Genomic DNA, 14,381 nt, shown 5'->3' with positions numbered 1-14,381 from the left:
TGCACACACACAGACACAAACACTGAGACACTGACAGTGTCATATACACAGGTGCACACAGACACACACATACACATGCATGAAAACAAACAGAAAAACCACTCTGCAGAATAGTTTGAAAGAGCTTCTCGTAGCAAAAGTTAAATTCAAGACAAAAGGAAATATTAAATTATATTCTGCATCTGAGGTCAGTCGGTTCACACAAACTGCTGTCAATCAGATTCCTTCCTCGAACATTTGGATTTGGTTGAATTCCCTTTGCTTCTGGCAGTGTGGAGATTCCAATGAAGCTTCAACAAGAATCCTTCACAAGTGCTAAAGATGAATTTCCCCCTCTCATACGTTGCTGTGAGAAGGAAAAAAACAAACTAAGGAAACAATAAGCCGTGACTTCTCTAGCCGGTTGCAATTTCTCCAACTTTTAAATGAAATATGCAATAATGTTACCTGACCACCTAATTGGACCACGTGAAGTCTCGTTTGACATGCTTGGGACTTTACGAATCCGTCCCTGTTCCCTGCTCCATGTAGGAGCAATTTATATGATGTCATTTGAGGATGCGTTTAGATGTGTCCTCATAATTTTGTCCAATAAATTCATGTCTTTGGGCTATCTGTGTCAAAATGAATACATTGTTCTCTTAAATTTGAATCTTTAGTTCTAGTTTCCCACACCAGAGGAAATGACCATCAGCCAAGCACCTGATGCACTCTCCTCAAAATCTTATATGGTTCAGTATACAAATATCTCATTCTCAAACCTGAAGTGTTCTGGCCTTGTAGAGGTTTATAAAATCATGGGGGGCATGGAAATGGCAAATAGCCAAGGACATTTTCTGAGGTTGAGTGAGTCCAAAACTAGAGCACATAGTTTAAAGGTGAGGGGGAAAGATTTCAAAGAAATAAAAGTGGTAATCTTTTCTTGGAGTGTATGGAATGAGCTGCCAAAGGAAGTGTTGGCGGCTGGGAAAATTACAACATTTAAAAACCATTTGCCTGGATACTTCAATAGGAAGGGTTATGGGCCAAGTGCTGGCAAATGGGACCAGATTAATTGAGGACATCGGGTCGTCATGGACAAGGTGAACCGAAAGGTCTGTTTCTGAGGTGTAAGGCAGAATAAGGCCTTCTTTCCAGGAACAAGTGCAACTTTATAAAGCTTCCGAATCAATTGAGTATATTTATTTTTCAGTTTAGGGAATCAGAACTACCTGCAATACATCAGATGTGGCCTAAGAAAGCCCCTTTACAGATGCAGTAAAATATAGTGATTGCCTTTGTATGGAATAGAATAATTCCATATACTTTCCTAACCACTTGCCACATCTGCATAATTACTTTGTGTGATACATATACCAGGATGCAGAAATCCCTTTGTACCACTGAGTTTTGTGATCTCTCTCCTTTTAAGTTGTTTACTGGTGTTTTACCCTATTGTCACAGCATAAACTTCATTTGCGCAGGTTATACTGTTTCTGCTAAAGGTTTTCACACTAACCTCCCCTGTCTCTACCCCCATTACAGACTCTCTATCTCCAATTGACATCTTATTGAATGAATGTCTTGGTGGCTGAGCTAATTGAGCTCCAATCCAATCAATCCCCACATCCAAATCATTGACAGCTTCGAAATAGTTGTTGATCTTGCACTGATATCAAAGGAACTCCACCACGTTAAAGATTTACAAACTGAAAACAAACATCAATCCCTACTGTCTATTTCTTGATAGATACCCAGGGTTCCCTGTACCTGCGGAGCAGCTCAGAAAGGTTGGATGGCTTCCTCGTTTGATTTGTAATGTACTCAAATGGCTGAATGAGTTTAGCATTTTCCTTTGTAAATCCTTAAAGGGCAAAGAAGTTCTCCTCGTGTCTCATTGCTGACGAGCTGGATTGGATCTTCCTCTCCCTCTGTAACAGAATCGACGATTTGAGTGAGAGAACAAGACATGGGTTCTGAACGGCAGGTCACCATTCAGCCCTTCGCGCCTGCTGCTCCATTTAGAATGTGTATTGTTGATGTGACTGTAAATAAACGTCCCTTTCCTGTCTCTTCCCAATAAACGTGGATTCTTTTGTTCATCAATGATCTCGGAAACTCAATTTTGAATGTTTTTAGTAACCCAGTCTTCACTGCTGCTTGGGCGTGGGAACACAACCCTAAAGAGAAAGGAACATCCCTGTCTCAGTCAGAAATTCTTAAAATGTGTCCCCATCAAGCCAGTCACCACTCTTGTGACACAGGGACACAGCAGGTAGAAACAGATATAGGCCATTCAAAACACAAACTGTCCACATTTCCTTTAACAACTGACAATCAAATACTGACCAAATTTAGCCACAACTGAGGTTAGCTGAACTCCAGATACCAGAAGCTGACAAAAGTGTAGGAAATTGGAACATAGAACAGTACAGCACAGCACAGCCCTTCAGCCTTCGATGTTGTGCCTATTTTTTATCGTAGTCTAAGACTAAACTAAACTTCGTAACCTTCATTTTATTATCATCCATGTGTCTATCCAAGAGTTGTTTCAATGTCCCTAATGTATCTGTTTCTACTACCACCGCTGGCTGTGCATTTCACGCACCTACCACTATCTGTAGAAAAGAAATTGTCCATCTCCCCTCAGCCTTCCTCCAATCACTTTAAAATGATACTTCCTGCGTGATAGCCATTTCCACCCCACTAATAAGTCTCCAGTTGTCCACTCTATCGATGCCTCATCATCTTGCACATCTATATTATGAAGCTCTCATCCTTCTTCACTCCAATGAGAAAAGGCTTGCTCCCTTCGAAATTCTCCATAAGACATGCCCTCCTGCACAGGCAACATCCTGGTAAATCCTGTCTGCACCCCCTGGAAAGCTTCCAATTTCTTTCCGTAATGGGGCGACCAGAACTCAACACAATAATTCATGTGTTGTCTAACCAGGGCTTGAAAGAGCTACAACATAATCTCGCGGTTCTTAAACTCAATCTCCCTGTTAACGAAAACCAACTCACCATACTCCTCTTAACACCCCTATCAACTTGAATGGTAAATTGGAGGTACCTACGGACGTGAACCCTAAGATCCGTCTGTTCCTCCTCACGGCCAAGAATGCTACCTTTGACCCTGTAATCTGCATTTTAATTCGATCTTCCAAAATGAATCACTTCAGAAAATAGGAAATTGGTGCAGAATTAAGCCATTTAGCCAATCGGATCTGCTGTGCCGTTTGATCACGGGTGAAATGTTTCTCAGCCGCAATCTTTTGCCTTCGCCAACTGATCAAATGCTTCCCTTGTTAATGAAAAACGTATTTATCTCTATCGTTAGTAAACTACTTTTTCTGTGTGCAGGAGTGTGCATGTGTTAGTGTGTAAGTGTTCATACCTGTATCTATATGTGTTGTGTGTTTAATGTGTCTATGTAAGTTTGTGTGTATCTCTGTCTGCATCTCTGTTCAAAGTGGTTTTTGTAGCTTTTAGGGTAAATCCACGGAAATTAACAACAACACCCTCCCCCTTCCTCCATCTCTACTGTCTGTCAATGTTAAGTGTAGAGCCATACAATGCCACCCTCTGCTGGCCTCCCCTGCACAATGACAGATTTTTTCTCTCTCAGTGGACATCAAATTATGTGAATCTCTCAGATTGCACGGCTGCTTGGGTTTTCAAATAAGCCCTTTTTAAGCACAGAGCAGGTTTCGTCTGATATCTGGTGATATTGTTCGAGAGATATTACCAACATCACTGGGTCAGTTTCAGGACTTTTCAATCTTTTCTCACTTATAATTTGTAAGAGTGCATTACAAAAGTTTTCAAGTTAAAGAACGTGCAATAAACGCGTTATATCACTTTACAAATGTTTCGTTCAAGCTTGGTTGGATGCAGTTGCAGTGGAAATACTCTTTATTATGTACACTCTGTGAATAATCTTCAAAGACAAATCACTTCTACGTTGTAGTCGGAGTGCAGGCATTACTCTACATGAACATTCTCCACTCTTAAGGTCCTCAGTACAATTATAATCGTCCCTATTCCTGCATATGTGTGTGTGCGCGTGTGTGTGGTGACGATGCTGTCAGTTTGGATGGTGCTGTGAGCTGGCTCCCTCCCAGACTGAAACTCTGTTGTGAGAAATTGAGGTCCGGACATGCTGGAGATCAGAGTCCAGAATGTGGTGCTGGAAAAGCACCGAGGTCAGGCAGCTTCTGAGGTGCAGGAAAATCAATGTTTTGGGCCGGAGCACTTCACCAAGAATGCCGTCGGTGTAGTAGAGTATGAAGGCCAACCGACTGGGCATTGCTTGACTTTAAACACCACAGAGGCTGACCTATCCGCTATGCACAAGGATACAAACAGAGACACGCAGGTACACACATAGACGAATAAAGACATCGAAAACCACACAGTAACGAATACAGAGACACACACACACACATACACACACACACACACACAGAAATATTGATGCAGTCACACAGGTACTAATACAGACATACAGAGATACATACTGATACGCTGATGCACATGCACACACAGATACGCTGTAATCAATACATATATACTATACACACACTGACACACTGATGTTTATACAGACATGGAGAATCTGCCAGTATTTATTTCTTTCGTGTGGTGACATTCTCAATATTTCATTTGCTCTGTGTGCTGTGTGTCAATATTTCTATTTCACTGCAGGAAATCCTCTGCACCGTCTCTATAGCTTCCACACCTTTTCTATGACAAAACGACCAGACTAAACACAATGTTCCACGTGTAGTGTTACATCATAGCAATGAACCCTTCCGCTAATTAAACCAAACAGCCAGAAAAGCTCAAGTCGCCTCGTAAGCTGTTAAAGTACGAGGGACAAATCCCAAATTTCACATTTTAAGGATAAATTATATCAATTTATTCCTTAACTTTAAAAGTGAACACTAAACAACTATTCACAACTCTAAGCCCCTCTTTCTCTGAACCGATTGGTATCTCCCTCCAACTTTATAACAACATCATGTTTCAACAACAAAAGCCCATATTAAAATTGCATCTACTTAATTTCAAAACCACACAGCATCTGTCATCTCCACTGTTTTCCTTCTTTCAACTGAAGATCTTCCTGGATTGGCTTCTGAATTTAAGTGCAAGGATATTTCATACAAAAACAGTATCTTTGACAGAGAGAGTTTTGCATGGCAGTTTCTCGCTAGATGGCAATTACTCTCAGCCTAACTCGCGAACTGCCTGTTTCTATTATGCCCCTCGATATTACATCATCTCTTTGGTTGGATGTTGGCAAAACAATAAATTCAAAATCGATGGAATTCAGTATCCTGGGGCATAATTTAAACTGATTGGTGAAATTCGAATTGTTGTCAAAACAGCAACCACAACTCAAGGTATCTGTTTCACAGTCAAGCGTTGCATGTTTTATCTTTTCCAGTGTACTCTGGGACTGCTAGCTAGTCATACAACAGGTGCTTGCAAGCTCTCAGTGGAGAACAACATTCACTCTCTCTTAAAAGGTACTACTCACAGCTTTAACTTAATAAAAAATGGTTTAATCCGTGCTTTATAGAGCTGTAGCACAACCTCACAACTCTGAAACTCAGTTCCCTAGCTTGTGAAAGCCAAGACAATATACACTGAATGGGCCTACTGTGGGTAAATTTATCAAATGTCTTGCTAAAATACATATACCCCACATCCATTGTACTACCTTCATAAATGTGCTTTGTCGTATCCTCAAATAGTTCAAAAGGATTCGTGAGGCATGACCTGCCCCTCACAAAGTCATACTGACTATCTCAATCAAACGATGTTTTTTTTTCACGTAAGCATAAATCATGTCTCTCAGAATCCACTCCAATTCTTTGCCCGCCACTGTCGTAAGACTGATTGATCTATAATTCCCGAGATTATCCCTATTCCATTTCTTGAACAAAGGAATAACATTTGCCAATCTCTTTTCATTTGGCCTAACTCCAGTGCACAGCGAGGATGCAAAGATCATTGCCAAATGGGCATCAATCTCTTCTCTCGTTTCCTGTAGCATCCTTGCTTATATTCTGTTTGGCGAAGAAGAATTACCTATCCTTGTGTTTCTCAAATTTTTCATGACATCCTCCTGTTCTCGCATATCAGCCTGTTTCACGCTCTCCCCATAAACTTCAGAACGTCTTCGCTTTTACCTTAATCCTACCCACCAAGGATTTTTTCATGCCTGCTTCTTGCTTTCCTGAGTTCATTCTTCAGTTCCTTCCTGGCTAACTTATAACCCTCTGGAGTCCTGTCTGATCCTTGCCTCCTCAACCTTAAGTAAACTTCCTCCTTCCTTTTGACTAGTTGTTCTACATCACTTGGCACAATGGAAGTATGAAGCTCTAAATGGATGGGAGCTGCATATCCTGTCACTTCCAGCATGAGCTGCAAGTTTCCCCACGCTGGGAAGTGATCTAACACAATGTTACTGAACAATGTACAAGGGTGATGGACACAGCTCTACATGCTGGGAGGGTAACTGCTCCAGGTTTACAGATCAATGCACTGGGGTGATGTACACAACTCTACATGCTGGGAGGGGAACTGCTCCAGCTTTACAGAGCAATTTACTGTTATACACTGCACAGCGCCCCATAGACTGGTGTGGTCTGCACTGTCTGTGCAGAGTACTGGGTTGTATTGAGCAGTACACTAGCCTGGTCTGCACTGTGCCTCATGCTAAACAAATATCTCATCTGGATTTAGGTGCTTGATTCTGTGCGGCGGACTAGACATCTCATATAACTGACCATTTGAGCTTATCGCTCAGCATATTTATTTTATGTTCTCATTCTTGTTATTGGACCCCGCCCCCAAAATCTGATATCTCCAGCTCGCCCTATTTCTCTGAGAAGAGCCACGCTTATTCGACTTGTTAGTGAAGTAATCATCCAATTATAACATGAATATCCGTACTTCTGCACCTTAACCTAGCAGTTGATGGTCATATCCCTGGATTCCCAAGGACATCATTATCAAGCTCAGAAACAATGTGCAAGATGTATGCATGAGCTCTCCTGCATGTTCCGGCTGTTCCGAATCGCCCTTGACTCCTTAGTCTATCGAGAGTTGGCATTGTGAAGCCGTGTTTGTTGAGAATTTTTCCTCCCATGGGGCATCTAGGACACCAGACACAATGCTTATGGTTACAAAAAGGCCCTGAAAAAAATAGCCAATAAGTGCGTGCCTACATGTTTGAAAAAGGGCCGCCAAGTCCTATCAGAAAGTTCAATTTTCTGGTGCCAGTTAATTTTCAGGAAGTCCAGGGGGATGTGCTCCATAACTACCTTACACCACCCCGAGAATCCTGGGGGATTTTCCGGCACCCACCTCATCAGAATGTTCTTCCTCGCACAAAATGAAAGGATACTAAACAATCTCTTCCCAAAGACAGGTGATTCGCCGAACCCAAGAGGCGGAACATCAGATCTATCTTGACCTCGGTTCCCAAGACCCCTTCCAAAACACTCGCTATACCGCCCCAAAATCTACGATGTTTGTGGCGTGGCCACAAGCAATGAGTAAGAGTACCAACATCTGTTTTACATTTGGGCACACTGGGGACGTTCCTGTCTTAAATTTGGCAAGCCACTCCGATGGCAAATAAACCCTGTGGAGTACCTTCAGTTGCATAACTTGCGTCCGATTGCAAATTAAAATCTTCCAGGCATTCTTCCAAATATTTGCCCACTCCTCTGGTGAAGATACCCACCCCCCAGTTCCTGAACCCAAAATCCACACAGCTGTTCGATGTCCTTTGAGACCCTACCTCCTATCAAATGCCAGAAAGTACTGTAGTCCTTTTCTGTACAAAAATCCCTAATCTCCTCGATAGCTCATATTTCTGGCTCAGCGGCTCGAAAGATGTCATGCCCTCCCCGTCAAATAAGTCTCCCAAACAGGAAAATCATCTGGACTCCCAAAGCCAAAAGCCAGCATCCAACAATCCGACAATTGGAGTAAAAGGATAAGTTTTTTTTTGTAGATTGCGCTCACTTTGTTGCATCATTCTCCATGCTTTAACTGTGTTAAGAACAGTTGGATTTCTGCAATGGTCCATAACAGTTCTCTTCTTGGCCATGAACAATAGATTAATGTGGGGACATTTTGCCTGGGAGGCGTCGATGTCCTACCACATTGACCGCGAGTCTTGGCAAGTCCAATCAGCCATATAGGCTAGGAAGGAACTCAATTGGTATTTCTTAAAGTGTGTAAAATCCACATCCCTCAGACCGGCGGAAGCTGAAATATAGAGAGCTCCATAAGAGGCCGCCCGTGATGCCAAATAAAAGATCAAAGCCGACTGTAAGCCTCCGTATAGGCTACCTGGCAGCATCAAAGGTGCATTTGCATGGGATATAATGAACGAGGAAGTACAGTCATTTTGACCAGAGCAATTCTACCCAACTATGGTATCGGAAGATCCTCCCAGCACTGGCGGTCCTGCCTATATTCTCAAGCAACTGTAGGAAGTTAGCTTTATCTCATTGATTGAAGGCTGGGGTGATAAAAATGCCTAAATACAGGCAACCTCCCTCTGACCATCTGAAAGGGAATCGGAATCAACTTCCAAGATCAGGTACTCTAATATGATGCGAGTCAGGTATGGCCTCTGATTTCATAAAATTGATTTTATACCCCAAGGAAGATCCAAATAAATTAATCACTTGTATTAAATGGGGCATAGATATCATCGAGCCCGTTAGAAACAGAAGAACGTCATCTGTGTAAAGGGTGGTCTTATGCCATCCTGATCCTGCCTCCAGGGCAATTATATTGTGGTCAGTCCGGACGGCCTCTGCCATCGGGTCAATCTCCAGTGTAAATAGTAACAGTGTAACGGGAAACCGATGACGGCTGCCTCAGCCATTGGTATAATTCTCAGACCTTAAACCATAAGTGAAATCCGCTGCTTTAGGGTCCCAATATAACACTGCCACCTACCTGACAAAGAACCCTCCAAGGCCAAATCTTTCCAGGACACAAAAGAGGTACGGCCACTCCACTCAGTCAAGTACTTTCTCTGCATCCACTACCATTCCTGGAATCGACCCTTGCTGGCACACCTGAACATGTTAGCACTCTACAACTATTATTAGACGACTGTAACCCCTAATAAAAATTGTCTGGTGTTATTTCACAATGAAGGGTAAGAAATTCTCCAGCTTCAACGTCAGCATTTTCACCAAAATATTATAGTCCACGTTTAATAAGGATATAGGCCTACATGAAGTGCAATCCTCTGGAGAATAAGATAAATATTTCTTTCTCTCAGAGAGGATGGGAGGCAGCCCTGACTGTACGAATAATTGTACATATCCAACATTGGACCAGTTATCAAGCAATAAACTCCTTTTAAATATAACTCTAAAATCCATCTGGGCCCGGTGCTTTACCACTCTGGAGCTTCCTCACCGCCTCCTGTATCTCCTGGATTGTCAGAGGGGCATTCAAACGAGTGCCTGCTCTGAAGTTACACCTGGGAGTTCCAGGGTCCAGACAAAGAGCTCCATCATCGCTAATCTGTCCTCACAGCCCTCTGAATGGAACATCCCAGAAAATAACTTCCTGAATGCTGCATTAATCTTTCTGAGATCGCAGGTGATAGTAACAGAACACTCACGAATGACTATGATAGACTGGGAACACTATTATTTCGGGCCAAGTATGCCAGATATCTACCCGGATAATCAAATAAACTCTGTTTCGCAAATGAAATCGCTCTCTTCGCTGTCAGGGTGAGGGCAGCGTTCAGAGCAGCCCGGAACATTGTAATCTGCTGCAACTTAGTTACAGACGGTCTTCAAAATATGCTCTGTCAGCTGCTGATGTCCCTTCCGAGTCGCTGAGTAAGAAATACTCAAACCCCTTGCATAAGTCTTCGCCGTCTCCCAGAGCACGGTCGGATTACTGGCTGTCCGAATTAATGTACAAAAAAATTAAATCCCATGAAAAATATTCAATAATCTAGCTATCCTTCAGGAGGAAAGTATCCATGCACCAGTGCTGTGAGCCTGTCCCTTCGGCACCATCCTTAACCTCCATGTAAACTGCCACATGATCAGAAATGGCTATGTTCCCAATTCTACAAAACAACACTGAATTCAAAAAGGCCAATCGGGCAAAAACATGTCAATCCTAGTTTGGCACTTATGTGGCTTAGATAAGAAGGTGAACTATCAACCCTTAGAGTGAACCATCTCCACACATCCACCAGGCACAATACCCTGTTTAGATCCACCAGCTGCCTGGATTGCAGGGAAATATCCTCAAGAACCTGAAACATGTTATCCACCTTGGGATCCAGATGTCGGGTTGAAGGTTGAAGTCTCCCCCTTTAATTGTATGACGCCCCCCCCCCCCCCCCAAGGGACATCCATCTGGAGAGCCCATCTGTTAAAAAATTGAGGGGTGTACCAGGGGCAAGATGGAGGACAGGAAACATTTCTGGCTGTAAGAGCTCCACCTTTTTTGAGGTGTTTTAGGTGGTAGAGGTTATTTCCTCGAATTCTAGGAGCAGCAATTACTGTTTTATGCTGTTGTATTGTTTTGGAACTTTGGGAAAAAAAGAAAAACAACAGCAGTTTAAAATGGGAGAAGAACAGACAAAGGAAGCACATGGTGAGGACAGTGGAGGGGAGACAGAGAGAGAGAGAGAGAGAGAGAGAGAGAGAAAACCTACAGAGTTATTGCCTTTGCTGTTTTTGAATTTGTGTATCACTGGACATCGGAGTGCATCTGGGAAAATTAACAAACAGTGAATTTCACGACTAATCTTGGAGAAGCCTGTTTGGGTGAAGTACACAACACAGCATCAGCTAATTTAATCGTTGTTTTAAGTTTGTCCAGTAGAAAGGCTGCAGTAGTGAGTGCAGCGGGTTCTTTCTTGATTATATGTTTTTAGAGATAAGTATCTTGATTAAACTTAAAATATAAGCAATAACTTTCAATTTAACATGGTGCAGTGTTTTGCAGAGGAATAAGGCGATGTTATTTTCTTGGTCTGTAGATTGTGGCGGACCAAAAATGACCTTTGCAGTGATATGTACTTTTTGTCAGATGTGGGAGTTTAAAGAGTGTTTAAGGGTTACTGCGGATTATATCTGCCATAAATGCTGTTGGATACGAAACTTATCAGATCGAGTGGATCGGTTGGAAAGACAGATAGAAGCGATGAGGAATTTGCAACAGCAACAGGATGTAATGGATGGCAGTTATAGGAAGGGGGGGGGGTGGAATCTCAGAAACAGTCACATAGACGTGTTAACTCCAGGAAATGTAAGAGAGGTAGGCACCTAGGGCAGGACTCGATTGTGGACATACCCATTTCAAACAGGTATGCTGTTTTGGAAAATGTAGGGGGTGATGGATTCTCAGGAGAACGGAGCCCGAACAGCCAAGTTTCCAGTATTGAGACTGGCTCTAATGCACAGAAGGATACAATGGTTTCCAAGAGGACAATTGTGTTAGGTGATTCTGTAGTCCGAGCTACGGACAGACGTTTCTGTGGCCAGCAGAGAAAAAGCAGAATGGGGTTGTATCCCTGGTGCCAGAATCAAGTATGTCTCAGAGAGGGTGCAGAATGTTCTCACGGTGTGTGTGTGGGGGGGGGGGCGGGAAAGGGGGGGAGGGGCCAGCCAGAAGTCATTGTCCACATTGGAACCAACGATATAGGAAGGGAAAGTTTTCAGATTCTGAAGGGAGATTAAGGAGAGTTAGGCATAAATTCAAAAAGAAGGTCCTCGAGGGTAGTACTATCTGGATTGCTCCCAGTGCTACGAACTAGTGAGGGTGGGAATAGGAGGATAGACCAGGTGAATGCATGGCTGAGGAGCTGGTGTATGGGAGAAGGATTCACATTTTTGGATCATTGGAATCTCTTTTGGGTAGGAGTAACCTGTACAACAAGGACAGATTGCACCTAAATTGGAAGAGGACTAATATACTGGCAGGGAAATTTGCAAGAACTGTTCGAGAGGATTTACACTAATAAGGTGGGGTGGAGGGATCCATGGAGATAGTGAGGAAAAGAGATCAATCTGAGACTGGTACAGTTGAGAACAGAAGTGAGTCAAACAATCAGGGCATGAGGGGACAATGTAGGCCTAATAAATTAAACTGCATTTATTCGATGAAAGGTGCCTAACAGGGAATGCAGATGAACTCAGGGCATGGTTAGGAACATGGGACTGGGATATCATAGAAATTACGGAAACATGGCTCAGTGACTGGCTGCTTAATATTCCAGCATACAAATGCTACAGGAAGGATAGAAAGGGAAGCAAAAGAGGAGGGGGAGTGACATTTTTGATGCGGGATTGCATTACAGCTGTGCTGAGAGAGGATACTCTCAGAAATACATCCAGGGAAGCTATTTGGATCGAACTGAGAAATAGGGAAGAGATGATCACCTTTTTGGGATTGTATTATAGACTCCCCAACCCCCATCCCCCCAATAGTCAGAGGGTAATTGAGAAACAAACTTGTAAGGAAATCGATGCTATCTGGAAGAATAATAGGGTCGTTATGGTAGGGGATTTTTAACTTTCCAAACATCGACTGGGACTGCCGTAGTGTTAAAGGTTGAGAAGCAAAGGAATTTATTAAGTGCGTACAAGACAATATTCAAATTTAATATGTGAATGTCCCTACTACAGAAGGTGCAAAACTTGACCTGCTCTTGGGAAATACGGCAGGGCAGGTGACTGAAGTGTCAGTGGGGGAGCACTTTGGGGCCAGCGACCATAATTATATTCGTTTTAAAATCGTGATAGAAAAGAATAGACAAGATCTAAAAGTTGAAGCTCTAAATTGGAGAAAGGCCAGTTTTGACGGTATTAGGCAAGACCCTTCGAAAGCTGGAGGGGGGGCGTGGAGAGCAGATGTTCGCAGGTAAATGTACGGCTGGAACATGGTATGCCATCAGAAATGAGATAACATGACTCCAGAGAAAATATATTCCTGTCAGGCTGGAAGGAAAGGCTGGTAGGTATACAGAATGCTGGGTGACTAAAGAAATTGAGGGTTTGGTTAAGAAAAAGAAGGAAGCGTATGTCAGGTATAGATAGGATAGATCGAGTGAATCCTTAGAAGGGTATAAAGGAATCGCTTTATACTTAAGAGGGAAATCAGGAGGGCAAAACGGGGGCATGAGATACCTTTGGCAATTAGTATTAAGGAGAAGGCAAAGTTTTTTTTTACTATTATGTTAAGGAAAAAAGGGTAACTGGGGAAAGAATAGGGCCCCTCAAAGATCAGCACGGCGGCCTTTGTGTGGACCTGCAGAAAATGAAGGTGATACTAAATGAACAGTTAGCATCAGTATTTACTGTGGGAAAGGATATGGAAGATATAGACTGTAGGCAAATAGATGGTGACATCTTGCAAAATGTCCAGATAATAGGGAAGGAAGTACTGGATGTCTTGAAACGGGTAAAGGGAATAAATTCCCACGAACTGATCAGGTGTACCCGAGAACTCTGTGGGAAGCTAGAGAAGTGACTGCTGGGCCTCTTGCTGAGATATTTGTATCATCGATAGTCACAGGTGAGGTGGCAGAAGACTGGAGGTTGGCAAACGTGGTGCCACTGTTTAAGAAGGGTGGTAAAGACAAACCAGGGAACTGTAGACCGATGAGCCAGATGTCGGTGGTGGACAAGGTGCTGGAGAGAATCCTGAGGGACAGGATGTCCATGTATTTGGAAAGACACGGACTGGCTCGGGATAGTCAACATGGCTTTGTGCGTGGGAAATCATGTCTCAGAAACTTGATTGAGTTTTTTGAGGAAGTAACAAAGAAGATTGATGAGGGCAGAGCAGTGGATGTGATCTATCTGGACTTCAATATGGCGTTCGACAAGGTTCCCATGGGAGACTGATTAGCAAGGTTAAATCTCATGGAATACAGGGGGAACTAGCTATTTGATAACAAACTGGCTCAAAGGTAGAAGATAGAGGGTGGTGGTGGACGGTTGTTTTTCAGACTGGAGGCCTATGACCAGTGGAGTACCACAAGGATCCGTGGTGGGTCCCCTACTTTTTGACATTTGTATAAATGATTTGGATGCGAGCATAAGAGGTGCAGTTAGTAGGTTTGCAGATGACACAAAATTGAAGGTGTCATGGACGGGCGGCATGGTGGCTCAGTGGTTAGCACTGCTGCCTCACAGCGCCAGAGACCCGGGTTCAATTCCTGACTCAGGCGACTGACTGTGTGGAGTTTGCACATTCCCCCCGTGTCTGCGTGGGTTTCCTCCGGGTGCTCCGGTTTCCTCGCACAGTCCAAAGATGTACAGGTCAGGTGAATTGGCCATGCTAAATTGCCCATAGTGTGAGGGGAATGGGTGGGTTGC

The sequence above is a fragment of the Chiloscyllium punctatum genome, chromosome 21 (assembly GCF_047496795.1).
Source record: "Chiloscyllium punctatum isolate Juve2018m chromosome 21, sChiPun1.3, whole genome shotgun sequence".
Lineage (NCBI taxonomy): Eukaryota > Metazoa > Chordata > Chondrichthyes > Orectolobiformes > Hemiscylliidae > Chiloscyllium > Chiloscyllium punctatum.
Note: the sequence above shows the minus strand (reverse complement) of the source record.